This window comes from Triticum aestivum, chromosome 5B, assembly GCF_018294505.1.
Source record: "Triticum aestivum cultivar Chinese Spring chromosome 5B, IWGSC CS RefSeq v2.1, whole genome shotgun sequence".
Lineage (NCBI taxonomy): Eukaryota > Viridiplantae > Streptophyta > Magnoliopsida > Poales > Poaceae > Triticum > Triticum aestivum.
This window is the reverse complement of record NC_057807.1, coordinates 687,420,241-687,434,650: the sequence shown is the minus strand read 5'-3', so window position 1 is coordinate 687,434,650 and position 14,410 is coordinate 687,420,241. Positions and strand designations below refer to the sequence as shown.

At 44.0% G+C, this 14,410-nt stretch overlaps 1 pseudogene; it reads left to right on the top strand.

Annotated features, from left to right (window-relative positions):
- The window catches only part of LOC123115289 (prohibitin-1, mitochondrial-like), a 21,747-nt pseudogene extending 9,035 nt beyond the window's left edge, over positions 1-12,712 (top strand).
- The last annotated feature ends 1,698 nt before the right edge of the window (positions 12,713-14,410 follow it).

Genomic DNA, 14,410 nt, shown 5'->3' with positions numbered 1-14,410 from the left:
TCGCCCCGCTGTGAGCTCTCCCCCTCTAACCCCTCTCCCTCGCCCCCGGCGGCCACCATGGGCGCCGCCCCTCCCCGAGCCCATACACACACACACACAAGCATGATGAACACACACACACACATATGTATGAATTAATGCATGTATATATTAGTATATACGTATTTTGTATGTTTAATTAGTTTAGATTATTTAGATTATTATTTTTTCACTATTATATATGTATGAATGCATGTTAGATGGATATAATTAGTGTTTAATTAGTATGGAATTTTTTTATATAATGTTGTTTTTCAGTTTTTTAATGGATGTATAGAAGTTGTGTTTTCTGTTTTTAGTGTTAGATGCTTAATTAGTATGAAATAGTATATAGATTTTTGAAATAGTAGAAATGTTAGTAATTTTAGTTATCAAAATCCAATCATTAAAAAAATGTTACTTTTTGCGGGCATATAGCTAGTATTTGTTCTCGACGATGCCCGGCCCGCATCCTCGCCGTCGACCCGTCCGCGACGACGTCCAGCCGACCCATGTCCGGGACTGGGCTCCGCCGGGCTGGCACTGGGAGGTGCTGCCTGGAGGGGCGCACCGCTTGATGAGGAATCCGGCCCCGGGTCCCGTCGTCGACCCTGATCTCGTTTGGTGGCGTTCGCGTGGGCCAGTTTCGGTGCGGAGGGACCCGGCCCCGCCGGAGGTGGTACGTCGCCGTGTCAGGGAGGAGGACGAGCACGTCCATCGCTACATGGTTGCGTTAGAGGGCGACAGGTTCTCCAATACCTGGCAGTATCTTCGGGGATCTCACTTCAGCTATGATCCTGTGAGGGTTCCTTCTCTTTGGGTGTCCACCGCCCGCGCCACAGGAACCGCGAGTGTCCTAGATTCTTCTGTAGTATTCGATCTTTAATTAGCTAGCCAGTGATGTACTATTCAATATTATATATTATTCGAGACGATGTATTCGAGATTATATCTATTATTCTAGACGAAGTATTCGAGATTATATCTATTATTCGAGACGATGTAATTTGAATACTAAATTGTTTTATATTTCTTTTGAATTAGTTAAATAAAAGCTATGGCAGACAATACCGACAGAGAGGGAGAACAAACCATGTTCGATATGATACGCGGGCCAGATGATAATCAGAATGAAGAAGATTATGACGGCTCCGAATTTCTAAACAACACGGGAGAGGGTGATATGATATTCGATCGCGACGACCGAATTGATGAATTCATGAACTACGATTATGACGATGACGAAGAACATGTTGATCCTCAAACAACAAAGACCGGCGAGGTATATATATTTATATAAGCAGGTATCTGGTGATCATCACATATTTTAAATGACTTGAAGATATATTAATGAATCGATCTTTGTTCTTTCAGCCATCCGGATCGAGCAAATCTTCAGGCAAAAGGACGAAACGAGACCCGAACAAAAAGTTGAAGAAGGGCGTAAAGTACAATATCGAGGCAGTCAGACCTAATGGCGAACCATTAGCGCCTAAGAAGATTGCGGACAAGTTCGTTTGTCAGTGCGGAGTTCTTGTGAAGGACCAACTCCCGATCTCCCTTCAAGAATGGAGAGAGCCAGCAAAAGACAAAAGACAAAAAGGCAAAGAGGACGCTGCTCCACGTCCAGATGTTACTTTTGTCGACAAGAATCAAAAAGATCTGCTTTGGGATACTCTCATGGAACATTTCACCCTACCAGATCATTTCACAGAAGCAGATGTGCAGAAAGTCAAGGACGCTGCTCTTAGGAAGATGGCGGTTGCATTTAAGAACCACAAGAATCGTGAATGGGACAAGTACGTCAAGGGAGGAAGGAAGACTCCAGTATTCGAGGGAACACTAGAGAATCAACGTGCTCATTGGGACGATTTCGTGAAATTCAAGGATTCGGAATTATCTAAGGAACGGTCGAGAATAAACAAGAAGAATGCCGAAAAAGGATAAGTTCCATAAGCTGGGGCCAGGTGTCTATGCGGTGGCAATGCCTAAGTGGGATAAGTCTGAGAAAGAGATGGAGGATGCAGGTGCCACTCCGGTTACTAAGAGCTGGCCCCCCAGGGTCAGGACTTGGTTCTATACGCATGGGGGGGAGTTGGACCCGAAGACAGGCAATGTTTCGACGAGGACAAGTCTGAAGGGAGCCGACGATGCGATACTTGTTGCAATAGAAGAGGCACGATCGGGGGTGTTCCAGCCCAACATAGAGAACGACGAGCTTACGCGTGCCCTGGGAAATCCTGAACACCCGGGAAGAACACGAGGCAAGGGCGCTATTCTGTGGTATGAGGGGTTTTCAGACTGGAACACCGACTACAGAACCCGTGCGAGAAAGAAGATTGCGGAGGAGAAGAAGAGGAAGATGGAGGAGGAGCAGAGGAAGCGGGACTATGAACGCCTTCAAGGCCTAGAAGCAAGTCAAGCGGAATTGGTAGTCAAATTCCAGCGGCAGCAGGAGCAGATCGACTCATTTACCCAGCAAAGGGGGTCTCAGCAGCTGCAGCAGCTAGCGAATGATCCAGCATTGGATAGCACCGCCCCATCCATGCCGAGAAGGAGCATGGGTTCCGCCCCGGACGATGCAATGCTGGGTAGATACCCCGTGGATGACATCACGGAGAACACTAGCTGCGAGCTACACGTCAAAATGAAGAACATATCCATGAAGGTGGCGGACGCCGTTGCTTTTACAAATCCCCCCGAGGCAACCTTCCATTGCAACCCGATTCCAGCGGGCTATGCTCGTGTCTTGGTTGATGAGGTGGTGGACCCATATTCGGAGCTAGAGCTTGACATTCCTGGAGGTGACGACGAGCGCTTTCTCGGAGAGGCCAACCATCGTATCATCCTATGAAAAAATGATTGCATCATCTTTCGAAGGCCACCGACACCGCGTCAGCCGACTCCTCGTCGAAGTCCGCCACCGAGTCAGCAGTCTCCCGCTCCTGCAAGTCCACCAAGTCCAGCAAAGTGTCAGGCCACTCCTCCTCCAAGTCCGGCAAAGTGTCAGGCCACTCCTCCTCCTCCAAGTCCACCACAGCGTCAGACGTCCACTCCTCCTCCAAGTTCGGCACAACCTCAGGCCACTCCTCCTCCAAGTCCGGCACAGCTTCAGGCGGCCACTCCTCCTCGTCCAACTCAGCCCCGTCAGCCGTCTCCGCCGCCTCAGCAATCGCAGAAGAGACACCCCGCAGCTATGGTGCGTAGAGGTAGTACAGGAAGTACAGGCGGAGGCAAGCGATATAAATATGGTCCAAGCCTCACACCTCTTCCGCAGAGGGCTTATGACAGGTCCGAGGAGGAAATTGCAGCCATATCGAAGTCCGAGGTGGAAGCCCATTTTGCACCGAAACCGCCACCGCCGCCAAGGGAGAAAGTGCCTGAGGAAACGGTTGACCACTTCATTCGTATGGCTCAACCACCAGCTCCCAAGCCTGTTGACACAGACTATGAGCGCCACATCAAGAAGTTAAATCGAGCACGTCTACGCAAGGAGGCGAGCTCGGGATCGAGCAAACAAGAATCAGCTGTCAAAAAATGCGGGAAAACCATTCCCCAGCTGGGAGAACAGGCGGCGCAATCGATCCCCTCGCTTGTTGTGCCAACAACACGTGACAGTACGCGCGCCCAATATTATTGTGGGCAAGCAGTTTACGTTCCTGAGGTGGGCAATGTGGTAATAATGGAGGACCATATAATGCAGGCTGAAGTTCTCAAAATCACTGTTGGACAACTCCTCGAGATTGAGCCCATGCCTGTGCTTAGAGAGGATGAAATAAAACGGAAATATGTCCGGGGCCAACCTTTGGTCGAGCCAGACAAGGTCAAGAACCTCCCAACGAGAATGTATGAATTGCATCAATGGTACATGAACATTACCAAGATTTCAGATCGATTGTCCCTCATGGTGAATGTCAAGGAGGATCATTACTTCCATGAGAAAGCTCTGTCCGTTGAGTATTCTGAACTGTTTCAGTTATACAATCAAGACGCACTCGACAAATCTATCGTTAGTTGCTATTGTCTGTAAGTGATTTCTTTCTGTAATTTAAGTCTCAAGCTAGCTGTAGTGATCCTTTTGATCGTCAATCATTACCTGTAATTATCCTCACTATATTCTTTTCTATGGTATTATGCAGGATGAAGATGTATGAAATGAGAAAAGCTGGACGCTATGGCATTGGGTTCATTGACCCAAACACCGTTAATGAATACACATGGCGGATAAATCGACATCATCAAAAGGACGTAGAGGACAACATGCTAGAGTTTTTGAAGCACCTCAAATACAATGAAGATATACTACTTCCTTACAACTTTCAGTGAGTCACACTGTCTTGTACTACAAATTCTCTGTTTTTTGCCTACTAGCTAGCTACATGTTTTTGCTTACATATGTCCGCTTAATTAAGACATGCAAACGTGTGTGCATGCAGATTTCACTGGGTCTTGTGTATCATTAAAGTTGACGACGGAACAGTTGAAATACTGGACTCACTACTCAAAGTTAAAACTGACTATAACATCTTGTTTGGGATAGTCAACAGGTAATTTCAATCATTATATATTAACTATATATCTTGGCCTATTTAGTTCGTCATTTCATGATATGAACTATTTAATAACCCCTTTATTCATTTTCTTTGTCGGCGGGCAGGGCTTGGGAAAGGTTCATCAGCGTCACGGAAGGCAAATGGAAAAAAAAGCTTACATGGGGAAGACCCAAGGTAAGTAATTAAGTAGTACTAGCTAGCTAGCTAGCTGCCATCTCTTTAATTATCATGCTTGATTAATTATTATCTGATCAAATTCCATTCTCGTAAAGGCCCTGAAGCAGGCGCAGGGGACTGATCTGTGTGAATTCTGCGTTTGCGAGAACATTCGCATGATGGCGTCCGAAAGGAGCAGATCTCAAAGACAGGAATGGGTACGCTTGTCAGAACACTATTCATAATTTTTACACCATTATCGATATCTAGTCACACAACTAATACACATGCATATTGATCTCCTTCTTAACAGTTCAGAGAGGTGCGGGGGAAGCTCCTAGAAACGGAGCGCGTAGAAGCACTTCAAGAGGAAATAGTGGAATTTTTGCTCGACCAGGTCATAAATCCGAAGGGAGAATACTATTACCCGCTACCGCCCCCATGAAAACCACTTCTAATTGTCATCGTGCTCCGAAGGCACCAATTAGGCTAATGCCACTGGTTGCGAAGGCAACATGCATATGTAGGAGAAATTGTATATATAGCTAGCTATACATTTGTGTATGCGTGAATTAATTAATATGGTGGTTTGTGAGACATTGATGATATATATATGCATGATTGGTTCTACTAGAAATTCTATTTATATATATATATGCATAACGTGTACAATGTGTAGTATCGTAAAATACCAGCAAACGAAAAAGAATTAAAATGGAAACACAAAATTAAATGAAAAAGAAATCATAAAACTAAAAAAAACCAAACCTTATAGTACCGGTTGGTATTACCAACCGGTACTAAAGGGCTCCAGCCCCCCGGAGCTGGCTCGTGCCACGTGGTTGCCCTTTACCACCGGTTCGTGCTGAACCGGTACTAAAGGGGGGGGGGCTTTAGTGCCCACACTTTAGTGCCGGTTATGGAACCGGCACTAAAGGGCCTTACGAACCGGTGCTATTGCCCGGTTCCGCACTAGTGTCCGTGGAGGAGACTGTCCGGAGTGTGGAGTCGTCCACATGTACCGGGGTGAATCGCGAGGAAGCTGAAAGAAATCTTGAGTAAGAACACACGACAATACGGTACAGAGGAGAGAGGACAAGAAAGAAGAAGACCAGGTTGGTTGGGCATGAGAATCTAGAAGACTGACCGTCGGGGCCCTGCGGGAAGCGGCCAGTGAAGACGACGAGGACAAGGACGGACACCACGAGGAGGGCGGCGAAGGGCGCGCCGACCCTGCGGCGCCAGATGCCGCCCAGCTCATGAGGCCCCAGCCGAGCTCGGCGTGCCCTCCTGCTCAAGCTGCTCCAGCCACTAGCGGCGCCTGCCCGCCTTGGCCTCCCGTGCCTGCCGCCCCTAGGTCCTTCACCAGCGCGGCCTGCCGCAGCTCGTACACCTCCTCCTCGTTCGTCGTCCGCGTTACCACCAGGCTTGGCCTCGGCGCCGCGCCGCCCCTCGACCTCCATCCCGCGGCGGGGAGCAGGCCGCCGCCCATGTGTACATCAGACGTCGCATCCACCACCTCCGTCGCCAGATCCAAAGCAGGCGCACGCGGATCCAGCTCCTCCGTCGCCATAAGCTCGCCGCCGGAGCAAAAATCTGAACTTTGACCTTGGATGCGGGATGTGAGTGGAGCAGGGTGCGAGTGGACGACGGGTGTGAGTAGAGGCGGAAGAATGATGGCGGCGACGGGAAGTGATGGTGGCCGCCTGGCCGGCGTGGTGGTGGCCGACGAGGTGAGCGAGGTGGTGGCCGGCGAGGTGGTCGAGGTGGTGGCAGAAGAGAGGCGAAGGGGAGGAGAGCGACGAGTGAGTGGAGAGCGACGAGTGAGGGTAAAATGGGAAAGTGCGTTAATTTCGTAACGTGGCTGAACTTGTACTGGAGTTGCCCAACGACAATTATTTCGGAACAGAGGAAGTACTAACTTATCCTTCATGTAATGGCAGGCCGTGAGCAGGGAGATCAGGAAGGTTCTAACATAGAGGGCAAAGAATTTCAACATTGCTCTGGATGATGTGTCCATTACCAGTCTCAGCTTTGGTAAAGAGTTCACTCATGCCATTGAAGCCAAACAGGTTGCTGCTCAGAGACCGCGACCGCTTCTTATTTCTTGTTTCTTGTTTCTTGGGCAACAAGAAGAAATGAGACCGCTTCTTGTCATGCATGTTATGGTTACTGTTGGCCGTCTCCATTGTCTCTAGGACTCGCGACCTGAAAACAACAAAGACGCCTTTGCTACTGTGGACCGTTTGTGCGCTTTTCAAGTGAACCTGTCAGCTACTATTTCTGTGTGTAGCTTATAACGTCTGGGCGGTTATGTGGTGAGTATGTTGACCTTTTCATGTTCATCTTGGCTTGTTTCTTTCATGCTGCGAATTTCATTGCTGCTGCGAGTTCTATGAGGCCTTGCATCTGTTGTCTGTTATTTTACACAATTCAACACAGGACAGCTTGATGCCCAGGACCATAAACTTCTGTACTTCTGCGTATTTTTTTAATCTTTTCTGAGTGTCGAGTTACGGTGACAATGGTTGTCATAGCTTACCTGCCATCAATGAAGTATATTTTTGTTTACTCACTTGGATTTTAATGCAACTCATGTCAGTCGATCTACGAAATCCTACAGCATTGTAGCCTATGGACTGTCTAGCGTCTACTGCTCTGTGAATAAACATTTTAGCTCATTTGCTTTCAATCTATTAGCAGTGGTCACCATTATATATTGCCTGTGAATAAGCATTTCGACTCATTCACTTTAAATCTGTTAACATCAGTGACAAGTACTTCTTTTGCTTCATCATTACGTCTTTCCATGACGATTTAAGACAGCTGATGCTGAACAAGTTATATCATTCCGACTATGTGAATTTATTGGTGGTCATGCACTTCTTTTCTTTTCAAAAGGGAGCATTTACACGGCAGCTCATTGCCTATATTTGATACTGCTTGATAATTTGGGCAGGTGAGAATTGATATTCATGTTCTTACACGGCCCATGCCAAAGAGACTACCAACTATGTACAGGAACCTCTGGGAGAACTATAATGAGAGTGTTGCCTTCAATCATTCATGAAACACTCAAAGCTGCGGTTGCCCAATACAATGCAAGTCAGCTAATCACACAGAGAGAGGTACAACTTCACCATGTTTGCTGTGTGTACATGTTTTCCATGCTATAGTAGATACCTTACTAATAAAGCGGCTATCGCTTCTGCCCGTCCGTCATTAAAACTGCCCCTAAAGTTGTAAATAATTACCCACCAATGCCACCGGTAAGTGAGAAGAACGTTTTGTTTTTTTTTTCCGCGCTTGCCCATAGCTCAATAAGGGGAGATCCCCTCATATACAATGACCAGGCGAGCAGCGCACTGGTTGGTTCCGTGACCTACCGCGCTAGAGGTCGTGGGTTCGATTCCCACAACCACCCTTTTCCTTTAAAAAATCAATTACTTTTTGAAATTTTCATATCTTTGAAACCCTAACTTTAAATCTGACATGCCATACATGAAAATTCATCAGAAAAATATATAGATTTCAAATATGCTATTATCATTAATTTTTGAAATTACGTTCAGGGTGCAAACTTAAATAATACCTTCTTTGTATGATGAGATATTTTAGAAATGCCTATTACATATGTCCTTATAGATTGGTTGTTTTTGTGGAGCTATCCTATATGTTTGCAACCAAATTAAGTCTTGAACTGAATTATGATTGCACACACACACACACACATTCGCGTCGCGTCGCATATATATGCGCTGGGTATATTCACTCTGTCTGAACAAACTTGTCCTTCAAAGAGATATACCTAGCACTAATTTGGTGTTAGATACATCCATTTGATTTTTGAAATTTTCATATCTTTGAAACCCTAACTTTAAATCTGACATGCCATACATGAAAATTCATCAGAAAAATATGTAGATTTCAAATATGCTATTATCATTAATTTTTGAAATTACGTTCAGGGTGCAAACTTAAATAATACCTTCTTTGTATGATGAGATATTTTAGAAATGCCTATTACATATGTCCTTATAGATTGGTTGTTTTTGTGGAGCTATCCTATATGTTTGCAACCAAATTAAGTCTTGAACTGAATTATGATTGCACACACACACACACACATTCGCGTCGCGTCGCATATATATGCGCTGGGTATATTCACTCCGTCTGAAAAAACTTGTCCTTCAAAGAGATATACCTAGCACTAATTTGGTGTTAGATACATCCATTTGAGGGACAAACTTGGGACAAGTTATTTTGGACGAAGGGAGTATATGAAAACACTTATGCACATGTTATCATTAAATACTAAAATGTACTTTGCTATTTCATTCTAATGCAATTTTTTTTTTGCGCCACCGAGAAACAACAACAAATGCGTAAACATATATTGGCAACTAGGTAGATATTTGCGTTGTATAATGAATTCTAAACACCTTCAGTTCACTTCAAAAATCATCACACCTTTATGTTTTTGCACAACACCACTTATCATGTTGCTTGTTTTTTTAGAAAAGTTATCATGTTGCTTGTTGCGTGGCATCATGAAAGATTTCAAGGATTTGCTGATGTCGTTAAGTGTATGTATGAGGCGTGAATTTTTTTTTTTCTCCCGTTGCAACGCACGGGCACTTTTCCTAGTAGTAGATAATATCTGGTCTTACTTGGAATTGGTTGCTAACTTATCCTTTATGTAATGGCAGGCTGTGAGCAGGTAGACCAGGATGATTTTGACAGCGAGGCTAAGAATTTCAATATGCTCTGGTTTGTGTGTCCCTTACTAGTCTCAATTTTGGTAAAGAGTTCACTCATGCCACTGAAGCCGAACAGGTTGCTGCACACCAAGCTGAGCATGCCAAGTTCATTGTTGAGAAGGCTGAGCAAGACAAGAAAAGTGCAATTGTTCTTTATGCCCTGTTGACAGTTTCAGTCATAGTTACTACCATCGGTAAGCAAAACAGGAACTAGATACTTTTTCTTTCACATGACTTACTTACTTGTCCTGTCGACAGTTTTAGTCATAGTTACTAGATTCATATTGCCAATCTTCTTTATGTCTATAGCTTCATCATATATTTCATCACTTGTGGAGTTTTGGAGCATCCGAGCCTAACACTGGTTGTTTTGCACATTCCGTTTGTTGAGTTTATGATACACGGTGTTCATACGACCTCCTATTTCCTGTGTCGATGGTTTCAGCCTTTCCTGCGTCCATGACATATTCTAGTGTTGTTTATGTCTTCATAGCTTCATATATTTCACTGCATTTTCTGAGTTTGGGAACACTTTTGCCTGACACTAGTAATTTTGTATATTTCATATGATAGACGATTGCTATCTCCATAGTTTAGTTTCAGACTTCCAGTTGTATGTTCGTGCCACTGAACATAGTTTCAGCTTCCAGTAGGACGAGTATATTTTCAGACTTCCCGGGTTTTGTTCATACGACTGAACATAAGTTTAGACTTCTAGTGGTATCTTCGTATGTTCATACTAGTGAATATAGTTTCAGACTTAACCATTTGCTATGTTGATAGTATCACTTCCGATGGTAATTAGTAGAGGCTTATTGCTAGTATCGTTTATATCTTAATAAATTTCATTGCATTTGCTGAGTTTGGTAGCACATTATCAACATTGGTTTTCTTTTACATTTCGCTTGTTGAATTGTAGAGTACCTGATCCAAACACTTATGCGTCTTTCTATATCTGAACAACCCTGCTTTCATCACACTCACACAGATTGAAGCTTCCAGGGAGATCACACATACCATCGCAAGCTCCAACAACAAGGTGTTTCTGTAGTCGAGTATCACCCATACAAGAGCACACGCTGACCGTAGGACGTAACCCCTAGGATCGGAAAGCCATACGAAGAATTACTACATGTTTTATTTTCAGTATTTCTCCCTTGTTCATTTCTAACTTCTCTCCGATTTCAACCTTCTAGATGGCTGCCGAGTTTAACCCAGTCCTGTTATCGGAGTTTTGCTAGCCGGATGCGACGATGTCTTTCGGCAAGCAGCTGGTTCAGATCATCAAGGAGTTGAAGATTGGTCTGCCCTTTATCACCGGACTCCTACCAACGCAGTTCTGGCGGACACTCGTTACAGGATTGTGATTCACATTCCAGGGAGGACTTTTAGAAGCTTATCAGAGACCATTGACTTCTAGTTTACCTCCCCTACTTGAATCCTCGAGAGGGACATGGCTATTCATCGTGCACTTGGATATATCTGGGGGGAGTACAAGGCCGACCTCAACGGATCAGACCTCACCATGATCTCCCGCAGCAAATGGGGAGATCATGTGCATCGTGAATGATGACTCCATCTCATATGTCCAAGACCTGGAGACTCACATCAGGACTCTGGAGGTTTAGACGCGTAGAAGTTCGAAAATGTTCAGGGAGCTGTTGTTCCGTGAACTGGAGTTGGAGGGAAAGTTGAACCTTAAGAAACCCGGGGGAAAGTTGAACCTTAATAAACCATGATAAAATAAAAATAACTTGGCGGTCATGACTAAGTGATCTCCTCAGATATCCTTACGTCCTCCAGCGGTGCGTCTTCCGGTGCTGTGTCCTCCAGTGGTGCGTCTCCTCCTGGTGCGTCCTTCAGCAGAGCTCTCCTCGTAGTCCTCATCGTTGCTCACTACGGTTCCATCATCACCACTCGAATAAAAGTCTTCTCACAGGTCCATCTTTTCTTCCATCACAGCGATATAAGTCTTCAAGTTCTGGATTCTTTCCAAAAGGTCCTTGACTTCTTCATGCTCATCGTGGTCCTTGAGTGCTTTGTCCTCCAACTCCAGTTCACGGAACAACAGCTTCCTGAACATCTTCGAACTTCTACGCGTCTAAACCTCCAGAGTCCTGATGTGAGTCTCTAAGTCTTGGACATATGAGAGGATGGTGTCGTCATTTACGATGCGCACGATCTCTCCATTTGCAGTTCTTCGGGAGATCATGGTGAGGTCTGATCCAATGAGCTCGGACCTGTACTTCTCCCGGATGTGTCTAAGTGCCGATGAATAGCCATGTCTCTCCCGAGGATCCAAGTAGGGGAGGTAAGCTGGAAGTCAATGGGCTTTGAGAAGCTTCCCAAAGTCCTCCCTGGAATGTGCACCACAATCCTGTATCTAGTGTCCGCCGGAAGTGCGTTGGTAGAAGTCCCGGTGATAGAGGGCAGAGCAATCTTCAACTCCTTGATGATCTGAACCAACTGCTTGCTGAAAGTCATTGTCTGATCTGGCTGGCAAAACTTCGGCAGCAGGACTGGGTTGAACTCGGCGTCCATCTAGAAGGTTGAAATCCGAGAGAAATCAGAAATGAACAAGGGAGAAATACGAAAATAAAACATGTAATAATTCTTCCTATGGCTTTTCGATCCTAGGGGTTACGTCCTACGGTTAGCGTGTGCTCTGAATACCATTTTTGTATGGGTGATACTTCTTGTTGTTTGAGCTTTGCCAGATATGCATGGCTTTCGCTTGTTGAATACCATCACTGTATGTGTTAACAAGGTTTTTTTTTTAATACTTGAGCAGGGTGAGGCTAAGAGTGCAGAGCTCATTAGTCAGGCCATCGCCAACGACCCTACTTTTGTCACGCTCCGAGATCGCTTATACCATCACAAGCTACAACAACAAGGTGCTCCTTGACTCGAGCGACCTGCTGCTTGGGCTCAGGTCACTGACATCTTGGTCAAATACAAAAAATGAGACCATTCCCTATCATTCATGCTATGGTTGCTATGCGGAGAGCAGAGGTGTCGAGTTCATTCTTGAGAAGGCTGAGCAAGACAAGAAAAAAAATTCAATTATCAGTGCATTGGTAAGCGAAACAGTAACTTGATAGTATTTCTTTCACTAGCAGAGTGCCCGTGCATTGCCACACAATCAAAAGGAAACAGGCGATAACATAATTGTCTCAATGAGTGCATTTATTTTGGATTGTCCATCAGTTAGCTGCAACAAGATAACGACATTATACTCAAGACGAGAGACAAAATAATAATAAAAACTAAGACTTGTTTCTCTTAATTCGGAACTTATTCCTCATATTTTCAAAATCTTGAAATGCTCCTAGAATGTTTTCCCATGCTAACACAAGTTTAGCAAGAACGGACTCGTGAAGATCTATAGATGAAAGGGGAGTTCTCTGATCAAGAGATGGTGGTCGTAAACTGGTAATTGACGTGCAACAATTGTAAAAATAGTTTGTTGTTACGCACTGATTTATCAGCGTACAACCTGCGGACATAAGATGAACCCACTCTTTTCCATGGCGGACCAAATTTAAATAGATCGTAAAACAGTAGATAACAAAATCTTCTCGAAGTTGAAGCAGAAATTCTGTATGGTTTGTCACATATGTCGTTTTATTAACCTCGACAAGCATCACAACAAGAAACTGCCAATGTGTTATGTGTCGTGCCTCATACTTATTTGAATGTCCTCATATTTCTTTTGTATAAATAAAAATTTATTTCATTTCTGGTGGTGTTCAAGAAATCTAATCATCTTGTAAAGTGAACAAAGCTGCTCCCGATACTTTGTGCAAATAGCTTGTTCAAAGCTAGTTATAATTGCTTCTGTCATATCTAGCACAAACTAAACTCAATTCTGCGGCTATCTGTTCTAACTTCTTAACAATGTTTATCATCAGGGAACTTATGTTGTGTCGTCCATTTCTTTATACATGCACACATGTCGTAAGACCATATTTTGTGGCATTTCTGTCCCTCTCGCTCAATGAATGGTGCTTGGTAGTTATTCAGGAAATACACGTTTGCACAACATACACATGGTTTGCATCATTCTAATATCTAGTAATGCGTCTGCAGAAATTTTGCATGCACATAAGAGAACAAATTACCTTGTCATTCTATAGTAGAAATAAATAATAAATGCCTTGTTCTTGCACACCATCATACCTGGCATCAGGTTGTAACTCAACTTGTATGAAGGCAGTGTTGTAACTTTAATTTAAGTACGATAGGCAAACTTACAATTGCAACCCGAAGAGCTCTGATGGAAGGTGTGTCGCAAAGAGTATTGTATGATTCAGAAACATGATGGAAATGGAAATGAAATCCATCTGTACTTAGCACACTTGTCTACAACTGGTCCAAGTCAGGTCCATTACTTTTACACATGATATAGTTGAAGTGAATAAGTAGTTCTTAACTTATCCTTATACAATAACCAATTTTAAAAAAATAATAATAAAGCTTTGCAAAAATTAGAGGATCTATTTATTGAAACCCTTCCCTCTACTGTATCTTTGACTCTCGAGTTAAAGCATGTGGTGTTGCGGAATTAGTCAAAACAAATTGGAAACCTAACTATTGGTGTGAGTGTTTTTTTTTCCTTACACTGAACCCAACTTAAAGGACATTATTTTGTTTGGAATGACACCAACGCCCAGCAGTTCAGAGAATATATTCAATTATTCAGAAATTTCACCATTGTTGCCTCTGCTTTATTTTTACGGAAATGCTATAATTCTGACGTCAGAATTTTAGGCATGGCAAATTTGACGTTTTCATGGCAATTTATATTAACACGATGATGTCAAATTTAGTTTGCAAGGACGGCAACTTTCTCACAACAAAATGAACTGGGGCATATTTGCCATGCGCGTTAACTAAACTTGCCATTCTCGGGGAACATAATTT